At 37.4% G+C, this 17,071-nt stretch overlaps 1 protein-coding gene across 1 annotated transcript in view; it reads right to left on the bottom strand.

Moving 5' to 3' along the window:
* Positions 1-17,071, bottom strand: part of MIPOL1 (mirror-image polydactyly 1) — a gene marked incomplete at both ends in the record, with an annotated part of 172,101 nt that overhangs the window by 570 nt on the left and 154,460 nt on the right. The window lies entirely within an intron of this gene.

Genomic DNA, 17,071 nt, shown 5'->3' with positions numbered 1-17,071 from the left:
CTTTCAAAGTAATGACAAGCCAAGTCTCTGATGTGCACAATGATATTTGAAGGTGGCCTGTATGATTGTTATGGAGATTACAGAAAAATTAAAAGTCAAAATAAGTGGGTCAGAGAGGCATCTAATCCTTAATTTTAATGGACAAGCTATAAGCATGTCCAGCACCTTGAGGGCTTCATTTGTTCTTTCCTTTTGTAGGTAGGGAAACACAAAGGGCTATACATGTGTTTAGGGTTTTTCCATTTGCAGGCATTTATTTTCAGCATTCCAGTAATCTTGCATTTAAGCTACTTCTTCAACTTCATGGAATTCTTCCATGAAAGCTATCCCACATATAAACTATCTATGCAGAGCTAGGCACTGCAAGTAATGGAACACTTTCAGAGCAGAACCAGCATATTATGCACACACCTTCTACAATGGATCAAAAAGAACCACAAGTTCAAGTAGCTGTATTCACTACTGCAAAGTTGACCATTGCTTCTTATCAGAAAAGTTTTTTTTTTTTTTTTTAATAAATATTATATAACATAAGGAATGTAGATAGGAAGTAAAAAATAACATCATTTTATCAAAACTGTAAAATGTATTTTATCTAATGGCTGTATCAGAGCAGGAAAACCAGTTAACACATTTTGGATTTAATGCCACAAGTCGTGACTAACACGCATGGTACGTACTGAAACACTCTTGTTTTCCAGGAACCACAAAGTGACATGAAACTACACCTCTTATTGTACTCACCAGATGACTTAATTCCTGAAACTTGATTAAGAATTCACCACCCTAACACAATTATCAGACACCAGGAAATGTATGTGGAAAGTTCACCTGGTTCTAGTTGTTTCATAGGGATTCTGAAGAATCAACTATTAATGACTTCAATTTCACTTTTTAAGTATAGGTAAAAAGTTACTGCTTAGCCATGCCTCTCCCTCCTATTGTCCATGTACTGATTTTCCTTTTTTAACCAACAAGTGCATTTTTTCCTGTTTTGTAACATAAATCTATGGCACTTTGTCTTTCTGAAGGCGCTACCCATACAGTTCTAAAACACTACAGTTTGTTCACACACGTACAAAGTCAGGCATATTTATTCCTTAAAATGGATGAATCTATGCTTTCTGGGTTCTAACAGCTCTAACTCATAGTTACTTTTAGGTCACACTTTCCTCAGCTCCTCCTCCTGAGATGTTTTCCTGTTAAATCAGCTCCATGTGCAACTTCAGAAAACAATGACAGATCATCCCTCAATATCAACAGAAATGAGGACTTTGTACCCTCTACTTTCAGAAGCACCACTGCAGCTTTTTTACCACTTTAAACATCACTGGAGGTCCTCCCCCCCCACTCTCTCACTAAAACCTTCTCTAATATGCTTCAGGACACAAAGGAAAGGAGTAACATTTAAAACAGAAGGTTTGGATTGCCAATTGTTTCTTGATAAACAGCAGAAACAGCAAAATCCAAAGCCAGAGCTTATTAAAATTTCTGCTCAGTCTAAAGGAAACCACGTAGCTTACAGAAGAGGGGTAAAAATGTATTTAATGATTGAGGTTTCCTTCAGAGATGCAGGCTAGGGGTCCTACAGTAAGGCTCAGCTGTGCTCCACACTGGGATCAGCCAATGGCACTGCACATGGCAGTATGCAAGTTAGTGAGGAGCTGCCCGTGTTTGAACAGAAATGCCACTGGGATGAAAGTAGATGTCTTCTGTTTAACCTTGAAACTGTCAGGCTTCATAGAAAATAATGAGGCTTAACAAACATAGCTTCTGCTTTTCAAATGAATGATGACTGAAATAATCAAAATGAAGTATCCAGCACCAAATTCAGACCGTGCAGGGCTTATTTGCCTTTTGTTTCAGTCATGTGTGGATTTGCAAATTTATTTATTCTTTATTAGAAGAAGGAAAAAAAAATGCAGCAGGGGATTAAGAAACTGTACCTTTGAAAGAGATTTAAGCAATAATGTAAAAGAGAAACAGTAACAGCTATTTATAAGATAAAAAAAACAGAGGGCAAAATTCACCCCTACACAGACACAAGACCCAATATACCACTGAAATCCCTCTTAAGCCTACAAAATAATGCTATGGGCTGAATCAGTGCTTAATAACTCTTGATACAGGCCTCAGGGGGCTTTTCGGAAAGATAATCCTGGACTCTTTGTTCACCCAGGGCCCAACTCTGCCATTCTGACTCACGCTAAGCAACATTTTTCTTTGTGAGTAATAAAAGACAGCTAATAAGACCATTTGTGTAAGCGAGGCACTACCTGTGAGGGGTGAGGATGACAGAATCACCCCTTCTTGGCCAGGCTTTGCACCAAGCCTGGTGGCTTACTGCAGGCTGCTCCTTTTGGAAAGTGAGCATCTTAATCTGCAATAAGCTAAAAGAATAGTGCGATGCCTCAAAATCAAAACTAACTGAAATGTCTCAACAGCCAAATGAGACATGCTGAGAACTACCCTGAAAGTCTAGAGGTCTGTAGAGTTTGATTCAAAATACAGAGGGCAGTGACCTGAAGAAAGGATCTTCTATTGCTTTGTGCAATCATGATTCACCTACCAGTACAGCCTCACTATATTTTACTTCGCTAAAAGCAGCACTGACTACACTTGATGGTATGCTAAGACATGGATTTAACAAATGAAGGTTTCTTTTCCTTGCGAATAAACACTTTTCGTAGTATAAACGCAGTGTGCAATATGACGCTTGGAACAACTGAGCAAAAGATACATCATTATGAAGAGTCTTGAAATGTTGCCTGAACATGAATGTTGTCAGCTATGTCTTTCTCAAGACAGATTCTCCATCATTCTCAGCTCCTCTTTCAATTATTTTAAATTGCATTCTCTTACCATCTATACAGCTGACTAGAGCCTAAACAGACTGCATGATGTTACATGGAATACTCTTACATAGTTCCTGAACAGACTGACAAAATAATTTGACTTTTAGCAGATCTTCATAGAGTTTTATTCCCTTGAGCATAAACATTTTGATCATAGAATCAGCTTCAATAAGACTTAAAATTCTTACTGCAGAGAAGTTTGTTTAAGGAGCCCAGAAGCTGGATGTAGAGTTGAAAAAAACAGTATCTACTGGTGTAACCACCCTCTCTACTGCTGACTACTGAAGAAATCCAGCTTTAAGCTGGAGCTTGGGATCAGGAAAAAATCTGAAACCATGTAAATCCACATAGCTCCTCCCACACTGCTACATTTTTGACCAAAAGAACTCACTCCAAATGAATGTGGTGGCTTTCATCCATAAGTTCTGTACATGACAGAGTTGCATTGTCACAGAATGATCTTCCAGCGCATTGTGCCCCAGAAGTGGCCAAAATGTATGTTCAAATGAAAAGAAACCCAATGAAAGCATCCTTCAAGTAGCCTATGCCCTAATCTGCAAAGTAACATACAGACTAGCAGAAAACAATAGCTTCTACCTGCATATGGGGGGGGGTAAGTGATAAAAGCAAAATCCTCCTGGATTTTGAAATGCTATATAAAGGCTTATAAACCTAAACTACAACCCTTAGTTATCTTTCCAATAGATAAGATTAGGTTTAGGCTATGAAGATGGCCTTACTTGCATGATATCTAGCTTCTTCTGGAATGTGTTTTGCTAACACAAATTCCCTTTAGAAACCAAGCATTTAAAAATATATTAGATAAGTACAATGCATTGGACAAAAGCATTGCAAGCAATTTAGCAGCTAAGCTCAGTGAATAACTGACCGCTCACTGAGTGGTCACACAAAAAAATTCACTTAATTTCACTTCAGTATGAAAAAAAAACAACTTTTTTCTCTCCTTTCCTTTGGTTTTCCTCTTGGATATGTTTCACTGAACTCTGCAGAGTATTTTTGCAAAAGTCAAGGAAACTAGTGAGACAGAGAGGAGAGGCTGCTTTGAGAAAAGCACCTTCCTAGAATTAGGTGCTTGGTTAGTGCATCATTTACTCTAGAGGTGAGAGGAAACTGGTTCAGATCTGGGTTTTGTAGAAGTGAGCCAGACTCCAGTGGCTTCCCTCTTCAGGAAGCAGCACTGTGCTAACATTGGGTTCTGAGGAACTGTTTTCAGTTTCAATTGTGGAAGCTGTTCTCTTTGAATAAAATGTTTAAATATTTACAGCACCAAAGCCTGGAACGTACAGGTAAGGCCTTGCAGTAGGTGGCCTGCCATGCTACAGAGGCATCTCTCTCTTGCCCTCTATGTGGGTGAATGAAACTTTAACTATTCTTACTCCTAAATTTAAATATTATTTTTGTCACCATAAAAACCTGCCTTTAGAAAAACAGTAAGTTCCAACTGATTTACTAAAAAACATAACCTGGCTGCATGTAATGGGTCATATACCAAACTCTAATAATTCCTTTGTAAACCATCATTCTGTTAATGACTACACTGGCTCAGAAGGACCAGTTTCCTAACTGCCTAACCAAGTTTCCTCTGCACTTTTTGCATTGGATTCTGGGTATTCAGCAGCGGTTTTAAACCTGATGCCAGAATTACTGGGTAGAATTCTGTGCCCTGTGGTAGACAGGTGGCTGGACTGACTCATATAAATAGTCTTAAAAGATAAGTCTTAGAGACTGATTTAGCAGCATCAGCAAACTCTAAACTGTGGTACACCACAGTGTTGAATCTAATTACTCCAGACACTGCAGCCAATTCCTGCCTGACCAACACTGGTTGTAATGTCACTCCAAAATGTATGTTCAATTAAACTTACAGACCTTAAATTTGGCTCGGCAAGCCATTCTGTCTCTGAAAAGCCCTGTCACAAAACAAGCATTCCTATTAAATCCCTTTCTCAGCTCATCTTCTCAGCTCAAAAGAGTAATTCTGTATATGATTAAACTTAGAAGCAAATACAGCCAGTTGGGCTCCTGACAGCAGACATATTTCAAAATAAACCAGGCTTACACAGGCCTTGGCTAAAATATTAAGCCTTTATCTGTGGTCCACAATAACTAATCTTGTCACATTGTTTGCTTTCTACCTTCTGTTTGGAAGATTATGAGCTAGCTCACCATTACTATTCACCTTGTGCCATCACCAGCAGCAGGAAAAGTAAGTGATAAATGCAGTTGGTCTGTTTTTACAGTATTTCACTCTACTTTGAATTAATGTAGATTGCTACACAGAATGATCTGTACAGAAAGTACAGAATAATACAGAATCAGCACTTCTGCATCTGTGCCAGATTTTATGCCACCTTGTGAAAGGTATTGCTCCTTTGCTTTCAAATACTTTCTCAGGACAGCATACAGCAATTGTCTAAAATAAATGAAGTTATAAGAAAGAAAAAGAAACCCTGAAATTATTATGCTATGGCACCATCTGCTTCAGTAAACTGAAATCTACAGTATACTTGCCCTTTAGACCAGACAGAGACCTGTACTGCTGGATCCAACTTTCAGATCTAAGCATATGCCTGGCATTGAAGAGTTAAGAAACAAAAAGTAATTGAAATAGAGAATATATTGGCATACTGGAGGCCAAATGATACTCATCACATTATTTAATCAGATCACAGAACTTCACCTAATTAACACCAGCTTCAGTCCCACAGTTTATATACTGGTTTTATGCAAAGTTTACTACTTTTACTTGTGCAAGAAAACCCTTTTCCATACCTCCTTCCATAAGCCTGAAATGCTTTTAGTACTGACAGTTACTGTTTCCACTCTCTTTGTATCACAGTCTCTTTCTAGAAGAAATCTTGACACATAAGCCTACTCTTCACTGTGACAGCACTTCCACATAGTTTGTGCTGATATGACTAGGCAAGGATCTCCTAGATTTTCTTGCAGGAACTCTCCATCATCTGCCTAAGAAAAGCCAGCAGTTTTACTTTATTGCTAATGTATCTTCACCACAGAAAGTATTCTGTCATAGTATTTATTCATCTCAAAAGAGGAATAAAATAATCTGAAAAGAGAGCTGATACTTCCTATCAACTCCTGAAAAGCACTAGTTCTGCCATCTGGTAATAATGAAAAGTATGACTAGAGAGCCATGACTTACAGGCACGCTTATTCTGTCTCTGAACAGTTCCCCACCTTCTTTTTTGAGAGCAATACAGTCTCAGAAAAGCAAATATTCTTTCATTTGAACACTCACAATCTGGAACAATGGTCAGAAATGTTATGTGTTTAAAAGGCAGACATCAAACCTATTTTGAATCACGCACATTTTGCACGTGGCAAAAACAGCATGCAGAGAAGGGAAATGACCTGCTGAAGCTCAGTCAGCCAAGAAGACAAAAAAGACCTGCAATTGTTTTTGTTTTTTTTTTTCCTAGTTTAACTTTATATACAAGTAGTTTTGAGCTGGACTGGGTTCCTCATGTGCGCGCATGCATGCACACATATTTTAGAAGTACGGGCATAAACGTCTACAGAATAAAGAGTCTAAAATTGCTGGGTACAGAGCACAGTTCTCTTGGCACTTGGCACTACTTAACCCTCTTATTCCATATTCAGCTGAGACACACTTCAGTAAATGCAGAAAGGACCTTCTTTGAAGCAAGTTTTGTTTTGTTGTAAATTCTTCCTCACGAATATTAAAAAAAGGTCAAAAATCTAATGCCAAAACAACTAATATGCTCAAAACACAGAGTTAGGATTTCAGATGCAGGAAGAGTAGTTTGATAATACTTATAAGAATATGTAGAAAATGGGGTTACTAAGAGACTCTAAACTTCAAAAGGATTAATATGAGGTAAGTCACCTTATTACACCATTCTGTGTGTTTCTTATAAGCCTTTTTTGTAGGGACAGGTCTGAACCTCTCAGTTGCCAGTCCCACCACTTTTGAGCATGTTCTAGTTAAGCAATGCTTACAGCGAGTTCATAAAATCTAAAACACTGATGCACTGCCCAGGCTGTTTCCCAAGTCCACCCCACCAAAGCACAACCTTGGCCGACCCCCCTTGATATCATAAGCAATGAAGACAGCATTAGCTTTTCATGATTCCACAACCATTTTATAAAACCTGATGCAGTCTTGCTGGCTCTAGGCAGCACTCAGCTATGTTCTGTCTCCCTGAGGTGGTCGTGACCAAGAGCAATCTGGAACTCGTGGTGAGAAAATTCCTTCCCATAAAATACTGTCAAATTCCTGCCCTATACATTAAAAGTATCACATGTAAATAGGTTTGATGTATTTCAATAGACTTTCTCTCTTGTGTAACTCATGTGATGCTGTCCACATTGGAAAGATTTTTGTGGAACTGGAAAGATCAAAGAACTGTAGAAAAGGGTTTGGATGCAAGAAGAAAGGATTTAGTGGAGCTCTCAGTTGCGATAAGCCCTTCATAACGGGCTCAGACTGGTAGCTGAGCTCCCCACCTGTCTGATTGAAGACAAGGATGCCCAAAGGCTTCTCCTGGATGCATGAAGTCATCCTCCTAAAAAATATTTCTAGAGAAAGTAAGAGCAGTCTTTCCTCACTAGTGGATCAGCAAAAAAACCCCCAAACAAACAACAAAATAACCAAACATGCATGAAACATCCTCTCCTTCTCTTAGTAGGACAGATAGATGAAATCAGCATGAAGGTTATTGAAGTGATGTTGCAACGGAGTCCTACGTGTAGGGACAAAACTAGAAAAAATGCCTCATTGCTCATTCACACATAAAAAATGGGATTTTAAAATATTAGCTGAGAATCAGCATCACAAACTGAAGTGTCTTCTTCAAATGTGTAGCATTCCTTAAAGCACAACCAAGACCTTCCACCATGTTACCAGCCATTTGAAGCCATGTAAAGTAAGTAAAGAAGTAAAGAAGTAAAACCAAGTCTTCCCACTTTTAAGCCTCAGTGAGCTACCTGCAGAAGCAGGCACCTAAACTATCTCCAACATTCTCCTGCAAGACAATTCACAGATATTTTTTTTGCACTGGCCTTCTAGGCCCATTTTGCTACATTTTCCATGCAACTGGAAATGAGTTTCAGTGTCACATTTCTTCTTGCTTCTGGGAGATGAGAGAATTCATGAGCGAGGATGAATTAGGAAAGAATCAGTGCTCCTGAAGCTAATTTTGAAGACAGCTTTAATTTTTCTCAACTAGTGAGCTTCCAGACTCTAATCTTGCTAGCAATTCTGCCTGGTGGTGACATGAATGAGACTGATATTAAAAAAAAAAAAAAAGGCTTTTAATTTCTGCTGATGCAAGCATAAAAATTTGGCTTTACATCAAAACTTCTAAAATTCTTGAAAAGTATTAGTGTTTAAAATCAGAGTACTTCAAATGTCTTTCGTGTAGTTTTCTGTTTAGGATATTCTTTTCATTATATGTAGATGTGCACTTATTACACCCTTCAAATCATTTACATGATTATATTGCTAAATAAAAATATAAGGTAATAGAAACTGATATATGGAATAAAGTGCAAAATACAGTCATTTTATTATTCATATCTCCAATATCTGCAGCGTCTTCCATCCAAAGGATGAATTTTGATACTTTCTACAGGTAAAAATTCTATAACCCGAAAGAGAAATGATAAAATTTGGTCCTAAAGATTTATGTCTTACGGCAACTCAGTCTTTAGTTGTGTGTCCTTATATTTAACCCACGTATAGCAGAAAACTAGAACAGGCAATTATGGGGTTAAAGATGTTGCTGGTGCTCATGTCTAGAAACACCGTTAATACTGCATTTAAAAAAAAAAAATCTTGTTTGAAAAATTAAACGGCTTTTAAAACATCTGGCTATTACTTAGATGACTTAGTATTAGGTTAGAAACATGAACAGTTTGTATATACATATACATATATACATACACACACACACACACATATACTCATTAAAGAACTGGTACCTGCTTCAGTAAAGTACACTTAATTTTAAGGAGTGGGAGAATTTTCAGCGATTTCAAGCTTGCTTAAAATTAAATACTTCACTGATTTGGGTCTTCTCAATTATTTTTATCTGATGATGACTAATCCAGCAATTCTCTAAAAGTTTATATGTATTTCAGAAGCTTCAGCAAGCCTGGTATTTCTTGTTCAGCTCTGCACATAGATTTACAGTATTCAGTCTTTTGCATATGTTAGGAAACAGTATGAGCATTAACAGAAATACCGCAAATTTATTTTTATTCCCAGCCAAGCCACAAATAAATGACTCCTGCAAACAAACTAAATACTATTTAGTAACGGCAATGCAAATGCCATTAATTTATTTTATTTGGATCTAAAATATTAAAGAAAATGATTATTTGCTGTGATACTCATTTTATCATCTTGGTAGAAAAGCAACTCTGAGAAAAAGTTCTCTTTCCTTTCTTCAAGGAGAACTCAATCTGTTTCTCAAAGTTATTAAATATTTTTTTCATAGAATAGTTATCTATAAACTTACAAATACTGTGTCAGAATGCTTCCTCCTATTGGGCAAACAACTTCAAAATCTGATTTGTTTGTGTTATTGGCCTTACTAAATAATGGCCTTTGCAAGTCTGGTTTATACCATTTATGTTAAATATGCCAACATTCTGATTTTGCACTGAAGTATTCCACAACAAGCTGATATTATACAATACAAACCCAAGAGCTAGCCAATCCAGTTTACTGAGAGTACTTAGTGTATTTTGCTACTGATAAATCAATAAAACCATGTTGTAATCTACAAACTTCCATCTCTGTGAAGCAGCTATAAGCAAACTGCAAATGAACACACAGGTCAAAAACTAGGATGCAGTGATTATGTTGACTCTGAAAACATTTGACTTTCATAGAATACATTCTAGTGTTTGAGAGAATGAAGTTTCAGCACTGCTTATATTTTCCTGAAAGACAGATGATAAATATTCAAATGATGATAAATATTTGTGCTTATATTGTAACTACCCATACTTTAAGAAAAGTATTGCACTGCAATCCACAATTTACAGAGGTTAAGTAAGTGTAAATCATAGCTACGCAAAGAAAACAAACACTTTGCTTAGACTGTACACTCAGTTTTGTGTTCTTCATCCACATGAAAGTCCCTGCAGTCAATGGACATCTTGGTTGTGCAAGTAATGCAGGAAAGACTTCTCTGTATTTCTACTTTGCTTGAGATTTTTTTGCCTTTATTCTGCTAGGTGTTCATGATCGATGCCAGGATAACGTACAGATGCTAAAGACCTAACCATTACTTATGACACACAAAGCATCCATTAAATTCATATTTCACAACCTACTGTGGCAGTACCACAGACGACAACTTTTGGTATTGAAACCACAACATCATCTACAAAGGCCCATCCTCCAACAAAAAGGAGATGACAGAAGACATTATGAATCATTAGTATATTCAACCTCCAGACTGCAGAGAAAGCCTGGCAGTACCTTGGATAGGATTTGTAACAACTATAAGGGAAGGGTGCTTCTAAACCAGCCAAAGAGTTTTTGTGTTACTCAGTCAGAAGTTTTTCACTTGTGATAACACAAGCCTTCTCTTCTCTGAGCTGGGAAGCTATCAGTATTAGAGACAGTTAGAATCTGCAGCTCCCTCCATCCCAGTCTTCAAATGCTAACTGGACTGCAATAGGGAACATGTAATTCAAAAACTGGCAAGAAAAGCGTCATCCAATTAAGATAGTATCATTCAATGCTTAACACACATTTCACTCCAGCTTTGCAGAAGTGATGTATTTCCTTCTGAACTGCATGAACGTTGGGCACACCGAGTAAAACAAGATCCACTTGGTGATACTGAAACATAGCATATCAACAAAAGTGGAGAATATGCCATGAGTGACTGAATTTGTTCAGCTCACCTTAGATTTCACACTAGTTCAATAATTTATTTCCGCAAAACTGAGTGAATTTTAAACTGATTTTACTCTATGCTGAATTTCTCTGAAGTTGAGCACAACCTCACTGGCTTACTAGATGGTTTTATTACAGCAAGTAGGTATCTCTATCAGACTTTTCAATTCATCATTTCACCAGGCATATTAGTGTAGTCTCAGTGGAATTTTTCTGAGAAAATTCTCTGGTAGTGCAGAATTCCAAGTATTTAAATAAATTCTGTCCCTGCTATGTACTGTTTTCAGTTAGATCATACGTAACTTTTTAAATACATTTCAATTATTCTTAATTCCTCACTAAACCTAATTCCTTAAGCAGACCACTTCCAAGCCTATTACTCCTAAACCTGATAATTTCACGCTGCCTGTTTTTGCTACCCTTGTTAATGGTAATATTTTCATATAAGACACAATATGCTTGTTACTACATTTTGCATTTCAGACTCTCTTATGTTCCTCTTCATGCCTTGCATGCCAAAGAAACTTTACATCAGCTCTGCTGCACTGCAGAATTCTTTGGGGTATGTGGTAGTTTTGCGTGTCTGGGAATCTTCCATCTGGCTAGTGTGGGTTTCCTAAACACTATAAAACCCCGCCTGTGGAGATTGTATATCTCTTATGGGCCCCATGGAGTTTATAATCTGCTTTTAATCATTGCACAAAGCAGCCAACACATCAGTTCTCATCAAGCATTTTTTTCCACTTTGAATATCCTTTAATGACTTTTGATCCAGTTCTGAGAGTCCAGAGCTATTGCTGATTTTCATTGGTATCCTGACTGCTACAAGATTTTCCTCCCTCGACTCCTTCCATGCAAAGTCTCATAACCATTGACTTCTACTGCTTGTTACAGTAAGTAGCAGATTCATAACACTTTGCTCTCACTTACTGGTCTTTTGAATATAGCCACCAGCATCTGTTTCATAGCAAACTAGAGGTCAGATCCTTAGTCAGGACAAATTAATGCAACTCAGTGCAAGAGAGCTAAGCCAATTTACTGTAAGTAAGAAAGTACCTCTATGTTTACATTCTTCAACAAGTCACCAGAACTTCCTTTACATTTCAAAATGCCAGCATCAATTAAATTCCCTATATGATATTAAAAGATTACCAACTATTAAATCCCAGCAGAAATTCACAGTAGCAGACAATGTGGTGGTTTCATTAAAAGCAAAATCACTTTTGACACAAATCAGTGAAACTATTAAAATCTATAAAGTTGCACTTCTCATTGCCAGTAGTTGACATGATCTCACGTTCACCAGAACGTATTTTTGTAAGCTAAAAAAAATAGCAGTTTAGCATAGACAGAAGATCCAAACATCTAAATGTATCATCTTGATAAAATAAGAAATCAAATTATATTAATTCTTTTGAAGGATGAAAATAAAAGACATGTATCTTCAAATTAAAATAAAACCAATCAAGTTATCTGGCATTTGGTGTTACATCCAAAACAAATAGCTCTAAGTCTGGGTGAATGTGCAACTTGTTTCCTTTGTGTAGCGCTTCTGCCTGCAATTTCTAATTAACTAGCTCTATTCTTATCTACAACAGGAGACTGAAAGCATACAAGCCACAATACAGACTTCAACTAAATATACGTAGGTATGATTTTAAAAGGGAGACAACTAGTTAACAACATTTGCATATAGCAAGGAGGCTCAATAGGTATAATAAACCAGAACTGCTTGCTTTTAGCCTGCTCCCTGCATAGTTGTGCTGTACTGAATACAAACTGTACATTAAAGATACCATGTTTGCTGTTAAAAATCTCCAGGGACCTTAGACCTATACATAAAGATACTTATTTTACTCTTTTCTGAGACACTGACCTGTATCCTCATTTAAAAATGAACACTCCATCTTTATGTTATTAAATCTTTGTTTTGATCTATTAGTATTCACCAAAGTGCCATTTTACACAACCCCACACTGAATAGGCAAGGCTGGAGGTAACCATCTGCAGCTTTAGAGGCTGCGTTTGAATTGATGAAAAGAGCTTTGTGTTTTCATTGCCAAGTTTGATTCTTCCAGTCATTAGACATTCCCCTCAGATCGCATCAATGAAGCGGACTCTCTTACACCCATGTGTTAAATTCTCTTCTCCTCATGGTTTCCTTTGCCAGCTATACTCCAGAAAGACTACTGGGTCTTAGCCACATTCTTCTCACAGCTGTGTTAAAAAACAGCATCAGAGCGTCTTCCCAAAATCCATATGTGTATCTGGTCAGTCCCCTGTCGGAAGGTCACCTCGCATTGTGGTGTGATTATTCAAATATTCATTCTTGTTCTTGAGCTGCACTGCTCCGATCATTCTGAGAGAGATTAGGCCCTCCAGTGAGCACTGGAGAATGTCCTGGACATCCATGTGAAATGCACACGGCTCCTGTACTGGCAGAGCAGATTAGCTTTAATTGCAGAAGGGGACTCCAATCACTTAGTAAATGCTCAACCGTAATTTTTTCATTTCTATACTCTGGCAAATGCTGGTAAGAACTGTTTGTTTCTGCTGTCTTATTGACAGACTTATTTATCAGCATCAGCTAAAAAGCAAAACTATGTGAGCAACTCTGATAACAGAGAAATCATGTTCAGAAATGCTAGAGGGAAACCCGGGACCACTCATACATGGGTGCATTCCAACAACAGCAAAAGCTAGGTGGTCAAATGGCACACCTTAGGAGGTAAAGCAAATCAGTGTTATTACAAATTGTGGGGTTTTTTTTGGTGAGAGGCAGTAATTTTTTTTTTTTACTAAAACCACCTGACTGTTTAGAACTAGTTTATTTTTTTCTTGTACTCAAAATATTGATAAATTTTATCTAATCTGTAACTAACTTTCCTGAGCTCCTCCTTAAAAGGAAGAAAATAAAAAGACAGTTTCTTTAATAGTCAGTTAAGGACAAAACAAGTAAGAATTTCTACTTTATATTTTAGCACTGCACCATTACTGCATGGTTGTGTGTTTACTTTTAGAGGACTACATAGAAATTCTACATGCATACCCTCCACTGCCATCTCCTGCACACAGCTATATGAGTGTGCAAAGGCTGCGTTCACAGATGCAGAGCTACACTTTCCTGAGCCAGAAACATTAAACTGTGAGAAAAAGAATAAAAGCCTTGATAGATAAACTGCATTAAAATTCACTCTAGCTGCAAAGTCATTGCAGAAAAATTTCCTGGAAAAAAAAATGCATAAAAAATGGCCTCAACCTTTAGTGATAATTGGCTCATATTGATTTGCTACTACACCATGATCTCCTCTGATCTCACTGACACTGGTAGCCATTCCTCAATCCCAGAGGCTCCAGTGGGAAGGCCAGTTTTAAAACACCTCTCTTCCCTTGGTGGCAGAGGCATTAATGAATTTGCCAGGTTTTACGGCCACCTTCTTCACCTCACTGCTGAAGCTGCAGCAGCTGACTCCTGGCTCCGGCAGGACACACTTGCAAGGCTGTGGCACTGTGCCAGCGCTCCTTGGGGTCCTGTGCCTCTGTATTTGTCCTTTGTAAATGTTAATGACACAGTGAAAATCAGAGTATAGCATCAGTTAAAAATCTTTAGAGTCCTGCAGATTTTTTGTAATTTCCAACTGAAAAAATATTTACTACGTTATGCGTACATGAGCATGTATTTATTTACACACACAGCACAGTTCAGATGTGTATTTGATTTATAAACCAGAATAATATTTTCTTCAAAGTCTAATATATATCTTGTTAGTGTTTCAAAACCAAAATACATTCAAACGAATGCTACTAAATCTGTGCAGCCACTCTCCACCCATCACTGTTTTCTGTTTCATACCATCCCTGTCTGCTTCACAGGCAAGAGCACACATCCATCACACTGCTGTGAGCTGATGGGAGATGTTTACCCTTTTTCAGTGTCAACAGAATTTGACTACATCTAAGTTCACTATAAGCAGATTCCAGTATATTCCCCTTCTGGTTCCCAGCTGCTGTTTCATGTGGGACAGGATCCAGAAATTTTTTAGATGCCTTGTGTCCTGATCACAGAGAGCCCAGGACCACTGTTCTGATTTGGATCTTGCACTTAGAAAGCAACAATTGCAAGTAAGTACACAAATTAATGAAATCATGGACAGAGAATCAATTAGCAAAGACACAGTGAGCATTAATAAATCACATGATACAAAGATACAAAGCACACTCTATTTCAACATTAATTACTCCAGTTATATTCTTTTTTAGGGAAGCTCATAATTATTTTCCTTGTCTAATTTTTAACTGTAGTTACTTATTCAGATATTTTACTGAATAATACCGAGAAACTATTTTGTATAGTTGCTAAATGTGTGTCTCATGTCAGAATTAAATGTTACTTAGGCATTTACAAGAACAAGAAGTCAGGTAAACAGACATTTAAAAACCCTGCTTAGGTGATGAATTTTAGCATCCCATTTCCAATTACAATAAGCACACTCTTATGACTGCTAATAATTATTACCAGCGCAATTAATATCATGAAGCCTTTCAGCTGACAGGTTTATAAATGCTAGTTCCTTTTTGAAATGTAGAGCATCCTACATCTTGGAAATAAAAAGCTAACAAATGAGTTCCTGCCTAATTGCCAAACACTGATTTGTATGAAGCAGTTGAGGCTACAAAGGAATTGGGAATTCTCAGCCCGGTTTCCCTGCTGATGAGTAAGAACTGTCTGTGTAGTTCTCCCAGAGGTGTCAGAGGAATCTCTATAGTGTCACACAAGGGTTCTTAGCTCAAAGTAAACACACTTTCCACAAACTCAGCTGCTTAATCTGTTTGCAGGTTGAATTATAAGATGGGGGTGGATGACTCTGGGTGCTGGGAAGACGCACAGAGCATTTCCACAGTTTCTTGGTAAAAAGGGCATGCTATTGTCATCAAAAGACTTCACCCAATTGTTTAATTTTGCTATAGGCTCAGTGGTCTGATCTCAGCAGCAATGAAAACTAACCTGATCAAAAATTTCCCAAGTACTTGAGCATGTAAAATTGCATAAATTCTTTGCACTACAGCAGTGCATCAGCGCAACTTTAGTTCAGGTTGTGTCTGCACTTCTGCTCCATGCACTCTGGTTACACAGGATTTAATAAGACTTCTCCAAAACAAAAACAAAGCAAAAACCTTCACTTAAATGTAGATTGCAAGTGTTTATAAATAAAAAGAAATGCAATAGCAACTTTAAAATTATGCACTGTACAGAAAGGCACTACCAATACTCACTTTTAGGTGCTGTAGTTATTTTTCATAGTTTTTTTTTTCAGCAAGCACATTTAATGCATCTGTTGAAGTTTCAAATGCACCTAACTAGTGATACTAAAGACCTGAATAATTCTCAGTCACTGGAGGTTTTAAAGTGATGACTGAAAATAAGAATTTTCATATTAAAAACTAATGAAAAATACTAATATTAATTAATTTTTAGGTAGATAAAAATACATTAAAAATAATGATATGATTTGCATTTTGTTAAATAGGAAAACTCAGTATGATTTTTTAATTACTCAAGAAGAACTCTCATTAGGTCCCTGCAATATATTATCAGCCAATTCCTAGTTGCTCTTGAAATACACTGCAGACACTGAAGTTGAAAACAAATATAGACTGATGAGAAAATTTGCATCAGTTCAGCCTTCACAACCTTGGAAGGGTGCTTTGAGGCTAAGGAGTGGAATACAGAGATAAGAAGTGCCAGACTTTGAGGAGGCACTGCCTACACATTTTCCTATTTCCAAGAAATCATTCTGTCAAAAACTTACATGCTAGCAATAACTATCATGACAATAACGACTTCAGTAGAGATAAACTTTGAGAATTACACTTTGGGAAAGAGAATATAATCTCTGCTCACCCATTCAGAGACTTCCTGCTGATTTCAGTGAGATTTTGAAGCTGCTCCTAAACAAATCCAACAGCATTTCCTGTTGAATGAATCCTGCCCCATATGTAACAGACAAGAAATCATGAGAGAGCCTTAAGATTCCACCTTGCAGTTTCAAAGGTAAATGCTCTGTTGTCATCGGAGTGCCATGGATGTAAATCATTCAGTGGGAATGGAAACATTTTCCCTGTACACTGCACATGCAGAAAGCAGTTTCTGTAACACAAGTGAAAAGCATCCTAACTGCCACAGCACTGTTAAAATCAGCGTCTTAGATGAGTCAATAACAGAGCAAGGAAAAAAAAAGGAAAGGAAGGAAGGAAGGAAGGAAGGAAGGAAGGAAGGAAGGAAGGAAGGAAGGAAGGA

Source organism: Tetrao urogallus (genome assembly GCF_951394365.1).
Source record: "Tetrao urogallus genome assembly, chromosome: 6".
NCBI classification, from domain to species: domain Eukaryota; kingdom Metazoa; phylum Chordata; class Aves; order Galliformes; family Phasianidae; genus Tetrao; species Tetrao urogallus.
The sequence above is the reverse complement of the archived record's forward strand: the minus strand, read 5'-3'. Positions and strand labels throughout refer to the sequence as shown.